The sequence below is a fragment of the Dama dama genome, chromosome 30 (genome assembly GCF_033118175.1).
Source record: "Dama dama isolate Ldn47 chromosome 30, ASM3311817v1, whole genome shotgun sequence".
NCBI lineage: Eukaryota > Metazoa > Chordata > Mammalia > Artiodactyla > Cervidae > Dama > Dama dama.
This window is the reverse complement of record NC_083710.1, coordinates 33,871,007-33,884,732: the sequence shown is the minus strand read 5'-3', so window position 1 is coordinate 33,884,732 and position 13,726 is coordinate 33,871,007. Positions and strand designations below refer to the sequence as shown.

The 13,726-nt window shown below is 44.7% G+C and overlaps 1 protein-coding gene across 2 annotated transcripts in view; it reads right to left on the bottom strand.

Moving 5' to 3' along the window:
* The window catches only part of KATNAL1 (katanin catalytic subunit A1 like 1), a 92,582-nt gene extending 81,176 nt beyond the window's left edge, over positions 1-11,406 (bottom strand). Inside the window, exon 1 of one of the 2 annotated variants that reach the window (XM_061133625.1) lies at positions 11,290-11,406. The gene's annotated coding sequence lies outside the window, so the exon portion shown is untranslated. Of the gene's footprint in view, positions 1-11,279 lie in introns of both variants that reach the window. The other variant, XM_061133623.1, reaches the window with a different exon arrangement.
* Between the last annotated feature and the right edge of the window lie 2,320 nt (positions 11,407-13,726).

Sequence of the window (13,726 nt, the reverse complement as noted above, 5' to 3'; positions counted from 1 at the left end):
AAGCAAAAAACTAAAAAGAGAGAGAATAAAGACTGAAAAAAAACGAACAACCTTCCAAGTTATATGGACAACTCTAAAAAGTCTAGTATTTGTGTCAGTTGAGTCTCAGAGGACAGAGTATGATATAGAAAACTAAGTGAAAAATACAGACTGAAAACGTCCCAAATTTATCAACAGGCATAAAACCTACCGGTAAGATTCCAGAATCTCAGCAAACCCCAAACAAGATAAACCCAAGAAATCTATGCCCAGACGCATCATAATCAAACTGCTGGAAATGGGGGGGTGGGAATCATAATCACAATCAGAAAAAAACAACAGGTTATGTTGGAACAGCTGAACAACTGGAATTCTCATCTGAAACAACTGGAGGAGAGCAGGTAGTTGAGCAACAGTGTTTAAGTGCAGAAAGAAAAAAAAAAAACAGTCATCTTGGAATCCTATATTGTAAGAGAATATCCTTCAGGAGTGAAGGTGAAATGCAAACCGTCTCAGGTGAGTGAAAAATAAGAGAATTCACCAGCAGCAGACTTGCTCTAGAAGAACTGCTAAAGGGCTAAAGAAAGATCGTCAGATAAAATTACCCTGGGTGAAAAAAGCCAGGCTCAGAAGGTATGTACTATAATGATTTCATTTATATGATGCGCTCAGAGAGATAAAGCTATGGTGATACAGAACGCCTCAGTAGTTGCTAGGAGTCAGAGGTGAGATGAGGGTGGGAGTAAAATGGGACAGCGGGAGAGAATTTCGGCAGGACGAGACTGTCTGTATCCTGACTGTGATGATGGTTTTAAGGAACTCTACATGCAGTAAAACGAATGAAACTCTACAGACACACACAAAGTCAACACTGTGCTTAGTCGTCATTCAGTCGTGTCCGACTCTGTGACCCTATAGACTGTAGCCTGCCAGGCTCCTCTGTCCATGGGCATTCTCCAGACAGAATTGGTTCATATTAATTTCTTTTAAAAAGCCAGGGACTTCCCTAGTGGTCCAGTGGTTAAGAATCTGCCTTCCAATGCAGGGGATGCTAGTTCGATCCCTGACCGGGGAACTAAGATCCCACATGCCATGGGGCAACTGAGCCCACACACAACTAGAGAGCCTGTATGCCACATATACAGAGCCCACGCGCTCTGGAACACATGCACCACAGCTAGGGAGAAGCCAGAACGCCACAGCGAAAGATCCCACATGCAACAACTAAGACCTGATGCAGCCAAAGATAAATAAAGAAACATTAAAAAAGTCAACAGAGACATTGTTCCCTAGAATGCTTTGTTCTCTTGGACTGCAAGGAGATTCAACCAGTCTCTCCTAAAGGAAATCAGTCCTGAATATTCATTGGAAGGACTGATGCTGAAGCTGAAACTTCAATCCTTTGGCCACCTGATGAAACGAACTGACTCACTGGAAAAGACCCTGATGCTGGGAGAGATTGAAGGCAGAAGGAGAAGGGGGTGACAGAGGATGAGATGGTTGGATGGCATCACTGACTTGAGGGACATGAGTTTGAGCAAGTCCAGGAGTTGGTGATGGACAGGGAAGTCTGGCGTGCTGCAGTCCATGGGGTCACAAAGAGTCAGACACAACTGAGCGACTGAACTGAAGAGGCTTCTGGGCTTTGAATCATACCTAAGGCTCCACCATCTCCCTTGGACTCCTGCTTGCAAGGGCAATCAATGAGGCCAAGGCCACGGCCAATGCCAGGCTATTCCTGCTGCCCTTGAGTGCAGCCAGTAGCTGAATTTACCCTCCCCACCTGCCCAGCTACCAGTTAAAGGGGAGAATATATCACGCACTTGAACTGGACAATGAGCAAGAAGTCTGGGGTCATTTTGTGTGACAGCCTGATAGTTCTATGAAAACCATAAAATTGAGCTCCCTTCAGCCCTGCCACACAAACAAGAAACAAAACCCACTGGACTCATGGGCTTCAGGGCTTATGGATCTATATGACCCCTTATTGCTGGAGCTTCTGGGGCTGCTTCTCAGCTGCCACACCCACAGAGGTGCAGGAAAAGCCCGAAGGCCCTGGCGTCCCTCCCGCACTGCACCACTCTGGCACCTGGCCCGCATGTAGAGCCTCCCTCTGATAACAGATCCCTTCTCAGTCACAGTAATGAGCCTCCTGTTGTGTTTAGTGGTTGGTATTACGAGTCACGCCTCCGGCAGCCCCATCTGGGAAAGAGGAAATCAGCACATCTGCAGGGGAGGAATGAAGATAAAAGCTGGCCTTGAGCTCCACGTGGACACTGCTGCTCCACAGTGTACACAAGGACCCGGTGTAGAGCGCAGGCAACGCTGCTGAATGCAGTATGGCGGCCTGGATGAGAGGGGAGTTTGGGGGAGAAGGGGGACATGGATGTGCATGGCTGAGTCCCTTCCCTGTTCACCTGAAACCATCACAACATTGTTAATTGGCTTAAAAAAAAAAGGTGTGTTTATGTCCTACCGTGTAGCCCGGGGAACTCTGTTCAGTGTTATGCGGCAGCCTAACACTGGGAGGGAAGTTCGGGGGAGAATCAGCTCAGTTCAGTCGCTCAGTCGTGTCCAACTCTTTGTGACCCCATGGACTGCAGCACACCAGGCCTCCCTGTCCATCACCAACTCCCAGAATTTACTCAAACTCATGTCCATTGAGTCAGTGATGCCATCCAACCATCTCATCTTCTGTCATCCCCTTCTCCTTGCGCCTTCGATCTTTCCCAGCATCAGGGAATGAGTCAGTTCTTTTCATCAGGTGGCCAAAGTATCGGAGTTTCAGCTTCAGCATCAGTCCTTCCAAAGAATATTCAGGACTGATTTCCTTTAGGATGGACTGGTTGGATCTCCTTGCAGTACAAGGGACTCTCAAGAGTCATGGATATGTATGGCTGAATCCCTTCTCTGTTCAACTGAAACCAAAATAAAATGTTAAAAGCCATTAAAAGAAAAAAAGGCGTGTTTATGTAACTCTCTCCCCTGGGGGGCAGAAATGGTGCTTGACTCAGTCTTGTGTCCCCAGAGTGGGACACAGTGACGGACAGAGGCACTCACATCAGTGTGGGCTGTGAGCTGGTGAAGGACGCAGGTGTGACGGAATGAATGGACTGCGTGGCCGAGAGAGCAACGTCCTGCAAACACACTGGGAGCCGAGCTCCCCTGTCTAACCTTGTCTCTTGCCACTGACAGGAGGTGATGGGCAGGGGTGATCGGAGAGACAAGGGTCCAACAGGGGCGCCTGGTCTGGCCAGGGGGAGTCAGGGGAATCGGGTCATGGAAGGTCCCTCACCATCCTGCCCCGGGCACTGGCCTGAGCTGCCCCTCTCTGTGTTGAGGAGGAAGGAAGGAAGCAGAAGAAACAGTCAGTATGTGAGAGGAGAAAAGTCAGCATACAAAGCCATCCGTCCTCTAAAGCATGTTTCGTTCCCCAGATGCACCATCAAAGTGCGGCCTGTCTTCAAATATGGTTAAGGAATACTCTGTCTTGTGTCTTCTTCTCAAAGAAAGATGGTATATATTTGCTGGATTGATGCTTCTGAAATGTACCACAGTATAGGAGTATGCTGAACTTTTTGAAAGATTTAATTGAGGTATTATTAACATAAGAGCAGACCTTAATCGTTCCTGTCAATAAGTTTTAACAGTTGAATCCACACTTCCCTGGTGGTCTAGTGGTTAAGACACCGTGCTTCCACTGCAGGGGGGCGCAAGTTCAATCCCTGGGTGGGGAACTAATATTCCACATGCCACACAGTCAAAAAATAGAAGGAAAAAAAAGAGTTGAACGAATCTACCACCACCTGAAGCAAGATACAGGATGTTTTCATCATCCCAGAAAGTCTCCTCGTTCCAGCCCATCCTCTCTCCTTTCATCCAGCAGCAACCAGTGTCTGACTTCTCATCACCATAGTCTGGCTCTGCTACTTCTTAGACTTCACAGAAATCAGATCATGCCACATGCATTTAATTCTGTGGGGGGTCTGGCTTCTTTTTCTCCATGTGAGATTTCTTACCTTCATCAAAGTTACTGTGTATATTGGCTCATTCTTTCTTCTTTTCTTTTTTTGGTAGTGATTGAGCTGTATTTCACTGTGCATATATGGATGCATGTATGTGCATGCTAAGTTGCTTCATCTGACTCTGTGTGAGCCTACAAACTGTAGCCCACCAGGCTCCTCCATCCATGGGATTCTCTAGGCAAGAATACTGGAATGGGTTTCCTTCTCCAGGGGATCTTCCTGACCCAGGGATCAAACCCTTGTCTCTTGCGTCCCCTGCATTGGCAGGCTCGTTCTCTACCACTAGTGCCACATGTATGTTTATATATCTCATGATCTGTTTATCCATCGGGTTGTTTCCAGGTCTCGACTATCATGAATAAGGCAGTTACAGACATTCCTGTGCAAGCTTTTTGTGGTCATATGTTTTCATTTTTCTTGGGTAAATACTTAAGAAAGGAATGGCTGGATCACAGGGTAGATATATTTAACTTCCTAAAAACTGCCAAGCAGTTCTCCAAAACAGTTGCACCTGTAAACTTTTTGAACGTAGTGTATGTCCTTTATTCATGTGACCACAGAACCCCATGCATCTGTAAAATGAGCAGGTATGATGAGATAGCATTTAAGATTTCTCTCAACTAGTCCCTCATCGCTCAGTTGGTAAAGAATCCACCTGCATTGTGGGAGACCTGGGTTCCATCTCTGGGTTGGGAAGAACCCCTGGAGAAGGGAAAGGCTACCCACTCCAGTATTCTGGCCTGGAGAATTCCATGGGGTTAAAGAGTTGGACACGACTGAGTGACTTTCACTTTCACACGCTATGAGAAGACGGCCAACGCATTGAGAAGTGGAATTGTTTTGTCTTCTCTTTGTATACCTTGTTGACAAAAGCCAATGAGGTGAAACCCAAGAGGACCAGAAAGAGTTTTTAAAAAGTTTGGGGACAGGAAGAAAGGAGGCAGCCTTGAGCCCAGGGAGTGAGGAAGATGTTGTCAGCAGGCAGTCTTTTAGACAGAAGCGTGAAAAAGTCAGAGGGAATCTGAAATACCAAAGTTAGAGACAATTAAAGCAGAGACAATGGTGTACCAAGACTCCTGCAGTGTTTAAGAAGTTTCTCCGGATCTGGGGCATCAATAATGATAAGACATTAATAATTCTCTCCAACATCACTTTTTTTAAAGGGAGAATTGAGTAGACAATTTGGGGTAAAAGTAAAAAATCTTTCATTTAATTTTATTCATTCCAACTTCATTTATTGAGAGTTTTAGCTTAAAAAGACATTTCTGGAGGGATACAATTCTTCATGGATATCTCAAATTTCTGCATGTCTTGAGCAGAGACTCTGACTCCCTTTTGTTCTGGACTGTCTTTTGAAGGATGTGTATGCATTGAACAGCCTTGATAAAGAGAGACAGTGTCTCCCTTTGAAGCAAAATGCGAGTGTGCTTACATTCTTGTGAGACTGAGATAATGTCTATCCGCGAAGCAGAGGGTGTTACAGGCTTACTGCTTTGTATAAAAGATTCAGATTCCCTAAACCCAGAGTTCTCCACTGTTTTGGGGACCAGAGTCACACAGCCAGATTTCTTACTCCCTCTTCGTTTCCTATCACCTGCCACCTTGTGGTATAACCATCAGTTACAACATGTGGAGAGGAAGGGACCGACCATCTTCTGCGGAGAATGTAGGAAGACTACCTGTTGCGTTTTCTTTGTTACGCGTATCTTGTTTGTTGCAAAAACTCCTACATATATTGGCTCCACCCTTACCTCTTTGGAGCAGTTTCTCAGAGCTATCTGAGATGCTGTGTCCTGAGCTTAAGTGTTCAGTTTTGTCTGCCAAATAAAACATAATTCTCAATTTTTAGGCTGTGCATTTTTTTCAGTTGACAACAGTCAAATATGTTTGGAGAATATAGTAATGATCAAAAGTTTTGAATGCAGACCTTCTCAGAGCCTTTAATATGCTAAAGTGCATCTCAAGAGATTTGTGAAGATTATTTGGGCATGAAATTCTCTTTTTTCCCCCTTTGGAGTACCTTATCGCGCTACTGTTAAATGGAACACAGATTTTAAAACATTGCATTAAGGGGACTTCTCTAGTGGCCCAGTGGTTAAGAATCTGCCTTCCAATGCAGGGGACATGTGTTTGATTCCTAGTCCGAGAAATAAGATCCCACATGCCAGGGGGCAACTAAGCTTGTGCACGGAAACTATCAAACCTGAGAGCCAAAGCAAAGATCCCACATCCGACACTACCAAAAATAAATAATAAATTAAAAACAAAAACACTGCATCAAGTCATTATATTCTGGATTAATTGATCAGATGTGCCAGCCAACTCACCTCCATCAGAGAATTCTGTGAACGTTGGTTTGAAAACATGTCATGTATAAACTGTGACACTGGCAAGTCTGAGCATGACCCTTCTGTGCGAGGGTCTAAGACCCCAAAGAGGCACCATTCACCTGAGTCGGTCACTGGAAAACAGTAGATACCTTTTGGATGGGCTATGAGAAAGTGCGGGCTGCAACAGGGCGAAGCTTTACCTACCTGACTCTTGTCACTGGCAGTTAAGCCTGTCTCATCTCATCCAGTCCAAAGAGACAAGAGTGAGGTTAGAGTCACACCTCTTTAATTCCTGGGGACTATGTCTGATCCCCAGAACCTTAGGACAGCACCCTTGGTCTCAGAATCCTGACGTGGCTCCTACAATGCTGATACCCCAATGCTGTCATGTTGAAGACTCCCAACATACACAAAGCTGAGTACTTTTAAGACTTCCCAGGTAATTTCAGTATGCAAACACAATCAAGAAAGGAACTTTTAAGGAAGGAACTGACTTGAGTATACAGAGTTTAATTGTGACAGCTGGTAAAAGATGTACTTAGCTGTTGCAATAATCTAAGCCTTGGGTGATCAAGGCAAAAAGGAAAGTAGAAATAGAAAATGGGAGATGGAGGCGAGGAAGATTTCAGAGAAAGAATCCGCAGGGAGGGGCTTAAAAATAACTCCTATTTTGAGAAGGTTGAAAGGATACTGCACCACCGAAAAGCACACGACAGCGATGGGAGGGGTGGGGAGGTCCTGAGTTTTGCAGAGAAGATCACTGCTTGAGTTGACATGTGGAGCAGCAGTTTTTAGAATGAGATGCTACTGGAAACATCCAGGAGGCAGTTGGAGATGGTAGCTGGGTCTTAGAAGGCAGATGATAAACTTTGAAGTTGTTTGTGCCCAGGCGCTATTTGAAGCCTTGGGAGTTTAAAGACAGTCTTTCCAACAGTGTGGTCCTGTTCAGATGAGCACACACTCATCACTGCCAGGAGTCAGTGGGAAAGACTAGAAGTTCAAGTTCAATGCTGCCAACCGGCTGTGTGGCCTAGCACAAGATCCTCTACCTTCTGAGCCTCAGTTTCTTTAGCTGGAAAAGAAGAACAGCCATACCAAACTCCCTGGGCTATTCCAAATATTAAATAAGCAAATCTTCATAAAGTACCTGGCATAATGCCTGGGTGAAAAATGTGACCTCGACTGGTCTCCCTGATGGCCTTGGTCTCACCCCATGCAACACCCATGCAGGACACCATATAATCCACTTCTTTTCAGTGTCAAGAATGAGTCCACCCATGTACACACTGCTGTATTTAAAATGGATAACCTGGGGGAGCATGGAAAAATGTTTAGGTGTGGCTAAGTCCCTTCACTCTTCACCTGAAGCTATCACAACACTGTTAATTGGCTATACCCCACTACGAAATGGTTTTGGTGTTATCAAATGGATAACCAACAAGGACCTACTATATAACACATGGAACTCTGTTCAGTGTTATAAAGCAGCCGGGATGGGAGGGGAGTCTGGGGGAGAATGGATATGTGTACATACTTATGGCTGAGTCCCTTTGCTATTCACCTGAAACTATCACAATGCTGTCAGTCGGCTCTACCTACCCCAAAATAAAATAAAAAGTTAAAAAAAAAAAAAGAGTGAGTCCACCATCAACAATCAATCAGTTTGCACTCACATCGACAGTATGTGAAGATCAAATCTCAGCAGGCCAATTTAATGTTCTTCAACAATAGATCGGCCATGTAGATAGGGAATAAGCAGGAGGTGTAACCTCTGTGCTGAAAGATGACCTTAGATTCTATTGCCAATGACTTTTCATCAATGAGATAGAAATAAGACTCCTTTCTTTCTTAAGAGCTGAATAATATCACCCAAGAGGTGGCTGATCGATGACTCAGCCTCCACCGGGGAGCATCCTGCTTGATCTCACTCGTGTCAGCCCAGGCTGAACATCTCTGTCTTCACCCCAGTGATGCAACTGAGAACTTCCTAATTAAGATCACAGATGACACCCAGTTGTGAGGCATTAGTAAGAAGGCAGGCGGGAGTCAAAATAGCATGAACTGAACAAAGAAATAGTTTATAAAGAGGGTGAGATTCAATAGGAACAAGGATAACATTTTTTTAAAACAACCCATGTAGACAAAAAGAAGGTTATCTATGGACTAATTAACTGGATCATGGATCATCAACTTGCTCCACCCAGAGCTCTAGCTAGGTAAGCAAGGATGCTCAAGGGTGGCCAGAGGGCCTGGGTGCTCCCGATGTGTTTAACACAAAACTGAGAAGAAAGGAGAAGACAGGAAAAGGAAGGCAAGGCAGGATGAGGAAGACAGAGTGGAAGATTCTAGCTAATTGGAATTCTAGTTCATTTACACAGTCAGACAGGATTTGACTGAGCGATTGAACAATGTTACACCTTGCAAAATAGTGTTCTCCTTTTGGTTTTTTCCCAACCACTTCAAAGGTTAAAAAACAAAGACAAACAAACAAAAACCTTAGCTCACAGGCTATATGAAAATAGGCATCTGGGTCAGATGTGGGGCTCAGTCAACCCTTAATCCAAGAGACACTGGGGGTTCCCCAGTAGACGCCTGGTGAGCCACATCCTTCCCGCCCGACCCACGATGGCGCAGTGCACAGCAGAGAGTCTGCGTCCCCTGGAGGCTAAAGATCCATGTGACTTAAGGCCAGGGCTTCCTTACTGGGGTTCTGAAGGCAGGACCCATGATGGAGCAGCCCTGACTCCGTGAGGAAGAGGACTGATTAGTACTTGTAACTCTTTCTCTCAAAACAAACAAACAAACAAAAAAAAACCTTGTATTTTTATAAAACTGCATCTCCTAAACTCCAACTCTTTCTGCAGCAAATGTAAGTTGTAGCAACATGGCTGCAGGTGGTTTATGCAGTGGGGAGCTACTGCACGTATTTGGGCAATTTTCAAATTTCCACTATTGTTGGTGTAATTTAAAAAAGAAGTTATTCTGATGAAATCAGGTTAAGCACTGACATCAGTTAACAAGGGAGGCTGCAGAATGTCCATCCTGGGATCTTTAAAACTCTGATCAACAACCATCTGTTTTGGAGGTTTAAGAAGAGCCCAGCATGCCTCGAGGGGCTCGGGGTGGGGGGGATGGACAAAACCAACTCCAAGTTTTGTCCCTCTCCATAACTCCAGGGTACAAAAGGAGACAGATACCCACAGGGAACAGCACCTAGAAAGAGCAGCTCTTCTTTCCTTTCCCCTCCCCACAACCGAGACGGTGAAGATTAACTCCCCAAATCCCCGTGTAACACTGAATACCCAGCAAAAGAAGTTTCCTTTGAAATTGCAGCCGCTTGCACACAAGGTCCACGAAGCCTGCATTTTAATGCCAAGATAACTCCAGTTATTGGAGCTGCTGTTACTGTTGAAAGATTTTTGAAGAAGAAGAAGAGAAAAGGGTTCTTAGGAGGACAAGGAATTTGTCAAAAAGGACGAGGTACAAACAAGGTGCTTCTTTCTCCCTACAAAAGGGGTGGGGGTAGCTGAGAAATTGTCCCCCCCTTTTCTTGGCCCTGAAGAGAAGACAGATGGGCCTCTTTCCGGTCCCCAATTTCTCTGCATCAGGTGGTCACTGAGTTTTTCTACTGAATGTCTATAAGTCAGGTCACTCTCTCTCTCTCTCTCTCTCTCTCTCTCTCTCTCTCTCTCTCTCTCTCTCGTTTCTGAGTTTTCCCTGGTGCAAGAGATACTGTGAATCCAGAAGTGATTGGCAAACAGTCTTGACATCTCAGAGAGCCAAATGCATTGCGGCTTGCTCTTCTGGGGCTGGTTCAAACCACTGTGTTAACAAGAGCCAGCACTCGGGTATTTTTAAACTAATTCATTATTTTACTTATTTTTGGTTGTGCTGGGTCTTCATTGATGCCTGCAGGCTTTCTCTAATTGCTGCAAGTGGGAGCTATTATCTAGTTACAGCGCACAGGCTTCTCAGCACTACAGTTTCTCTTGTTGCAAAGCGCAGGCTGTAGGCCCTCGGGCTCAGCAGTTGCGGTGCACGGGCTCAGCTACCCTGCGGCATTCGGGGTCTTCCTGGACCAGGAATCGAACCCACGTCCCCTTGCACTGGCGGATTCTTAACCACTGGAACACCAGGGAAGTGCAGCACTCAGTCTTTGTCCCCTGTTACGTAAAATCAGTTTTGTATAACTAATTTTTTTTAAAAAAAGCAAAACACAGGGATAGATATTATGTAAGATTTTCTGACTTTTTTTTCTGGCCATTATCTTTTCATGACCAGGTTTACTCCTGCAGTACACAGCGGACGGTTGGCAGTTTTGTGATACTTTTTATGCTATGCCATCAGCAGTCAAGGTGTCCAGATAAATCAGGTAACAGGGAGGCAGCAGAGACACCGCTAAGTTAGCTCTGTAACCGCCCAGCTGAGAAAAGTCCTCACTCACTCCCTTCTGTCCTGGGCAGAATTGCTGTGGTTTACATTTGCCAGAAATAGATGTGGAAATATTTTCTCTTGGCTAGACTTCCTTCTCTCTATTGTAGTATCAATAATTATGAAAAGATGAATACAGAAGAGGAGCAGTGTCGCTTTTGATCATCGCCACCCCTCCTGGAGCACCTACCGCAGACCTGCGTCCAGCACAGAGGCTCCCACCCCCACCCCTGCCCCGGCCCCTTCCTCCCCCTCCCCTCCCCCAACATCTGCACAAGTCGGCATTATTCATCCATTTTTACAGCTACATAAACTGAACGGCAGGAAGTTAAATAACTTGTCTGGGCTCATACTTCTGGTATGAAGTGGAACCTGGCTTCCAGCCGAGCTGTTTGCCTGCAGCGCCTCCCTCTCGCCCTTTAAAGTCTCAAAGCCTCCCTGAGTAACTTACTGGGGCTGACCTAGCACTTTCTGACTGTCCCTCTCGCATATTCACCCTCCTCTTTCCACGTACCTCTTCCCACCTCTTTCCAAATGGTTACTTTTTCCTTGTAATCGCACAACGATGACTTTCAAGGTCAACTGTAGACGCGGGGTGCCACTCTCTCACAACTGTGTTCAGTTTCTGTGCTTTCTTCTGAAGTTCACCCACGTGGACTTAATGAGCATATCGTTTTAAGAACTAAAAATGTATATCCTTCTTTTGCACTTAACATATCATAAATATATTCCCGTGTTTCTACATAATTATTATTAACTAACTTAACAACTGCATAATATTTCATCAATAGATATCAACCTTAAAACCATTTCTCCTCTGTTCAGTTGCTTACATTCCCCTATCATAAGTAATGTTACAATAAACATTTTTGAAGTATACACCCTTTTTCCTTTCAGTGGGATTTTTCTTTCAGTTAAATTTCCAAAAGTATGATTTTCGGACCAAAGTATTTGAATATTTTATGTCTGGCCATCTTTCATCCTGAAAACATAGGGATGAGTTCCAATGCAGACATCCCCCTCATCTGGGTTTTTTTTTTTTTTTTTACAACTTTATTTTAATTTTTAGCCTCCTGTGGGATCTTAGTTCCCAGACCAGGGATCAAACTGGCACCCCCCTGCTGGCAGCTCAGGGTTCCAACCACTGGACCACCAGGGAAGTCCCCCTTCCTCATCTTCTAAGATTAATCTGAGAGACACAGATTCAACTCATGGCTTCATTTCCCTCACACTTGACTGGGCATCGGGCTGGAGTACAGCCTGTTCACACTCAAGAGATGCTGCCAATTTCTGAATGTAAGCTAGACTTCTCCTGAGATCCTTGTGTTACCCAGTCAGATAGCAGGCCAGAAAGATAAAAATCATTACTCAGTGCTGGCAAAGGTATGAATTAGACACAGAAATAAACTATAAAGTGGAAGACTTCTCTGGAAGACAATTGGACAATATGTAGGAAAAGCTCTAAAAATGTATATATGCTTTAAGTCAACCAATCTACTTTAATAATTTAATCCCAAAGGGGGAAAGTCAAGGAAAGGTACAAATATTTAACTACAAACATAATCTTTATAGCATTTCTAAGAAAAGTGAAAATAGAAACAAATTTATGTCCAACAAAAAGACTTGGCTTTAAAAATTATGACATCTGTATATTGGAGTGTGCTAGGCAGTTATTTTAAACTATGACTGTAGATGACAATGTGTTAATGACATAAACACAGGCTTATAGTATATTTAATGAAAAAACAAACTAGCACTAAATATTTTACCTATTTGTTTAAAATATATAGACATAGAAGTATAAGATGCTTCAGTTATTAACAGTATTTGTATCTGCATATTGAAAGTAAAGGTTTTAAATGGTCTTCTTTTTTATTCATTTAAATATTTATTTATTTATTTATTTATTTGGCTGCCCCGGGTCTTAGTAGCGGCACGTGAACTCTGAGTTGCGGCACATGGGATCTAGTTCCCTGAGCAGGGATCGAACCCGGAGCCCCTGCTTTGGGAGTGCAGAGCCTTAGCCACTGGACCACCAGGGAAGTCCTGCTTTTTAATTTTTTTATACCACAGATACTATTGCTTTTATAATAAGAAATGAACAATGAAAGTTTATTCTTATTTGTACCCATTTCTGAAGCCTACAGGTACACAAAAACGCTTCCCATCCTCCACCCAGTTGAGACAGGAGCAAAAAGGACCGTCTACGTCATTCTGTGGAGTCTGTGTGTCCTTTCTCATCCATTCACCCAAACATCCAGGAGATAATGAAGGTGTAACCAGGACACAAAGGAAGGGGGGACACAAAGGAAGGGGGATGCCTCCACCCCTATAATCAGGGGCCTGGACTGCCCTCCCTGCGGAAGGAAGGAGGGACTCCCAGAGACAGTAAGGGTAGCAGGGAATAAATACTGCATCGCCTTCCTGTAGTAACCGGCTAGCTATATGACTAACCATCCCCAGGCTCAGGAGCTTAAAACAACAGACGTGTGCCATCTCTCACAGTGTCTGAGGGTCGGGAATCTGGGCGTGAGCTGGTGGTCAGTCACTGGTGGCTGACTCAGGCCTCAGGAGACTGAAGTCAAGCTGGGACTACAGGCATCTGAAAGGTCCACGCCCCAGGGCATCACGCAGTCCACAGGGACCGCGGCTCCTCACTAGCTTTGAACGAGCAGTGTCTACTGCCAGGGCTTCCTCCTCACCTCCTTTTCTCTTCCTGGCTTCCAACGCAGGTTTTAAATTATGGCCAACAAGAATGACCGACAATCTCCTGACGCTCTCACCTGAATCCTGGAAGGTCATCAGGGGTATCAAGTGGAGCGAAGAGTGGGATTTTAGGAAGAAGAATCAGTGTGACTTTTGCAGTCATCCAATGATTTGACTATAACGTTGTTCAGGGCTTACAGCAAAGCATTTAGTAGACTTGTTAAAAGTGAATGCAGGAATGAAGGGTTGAAGAAG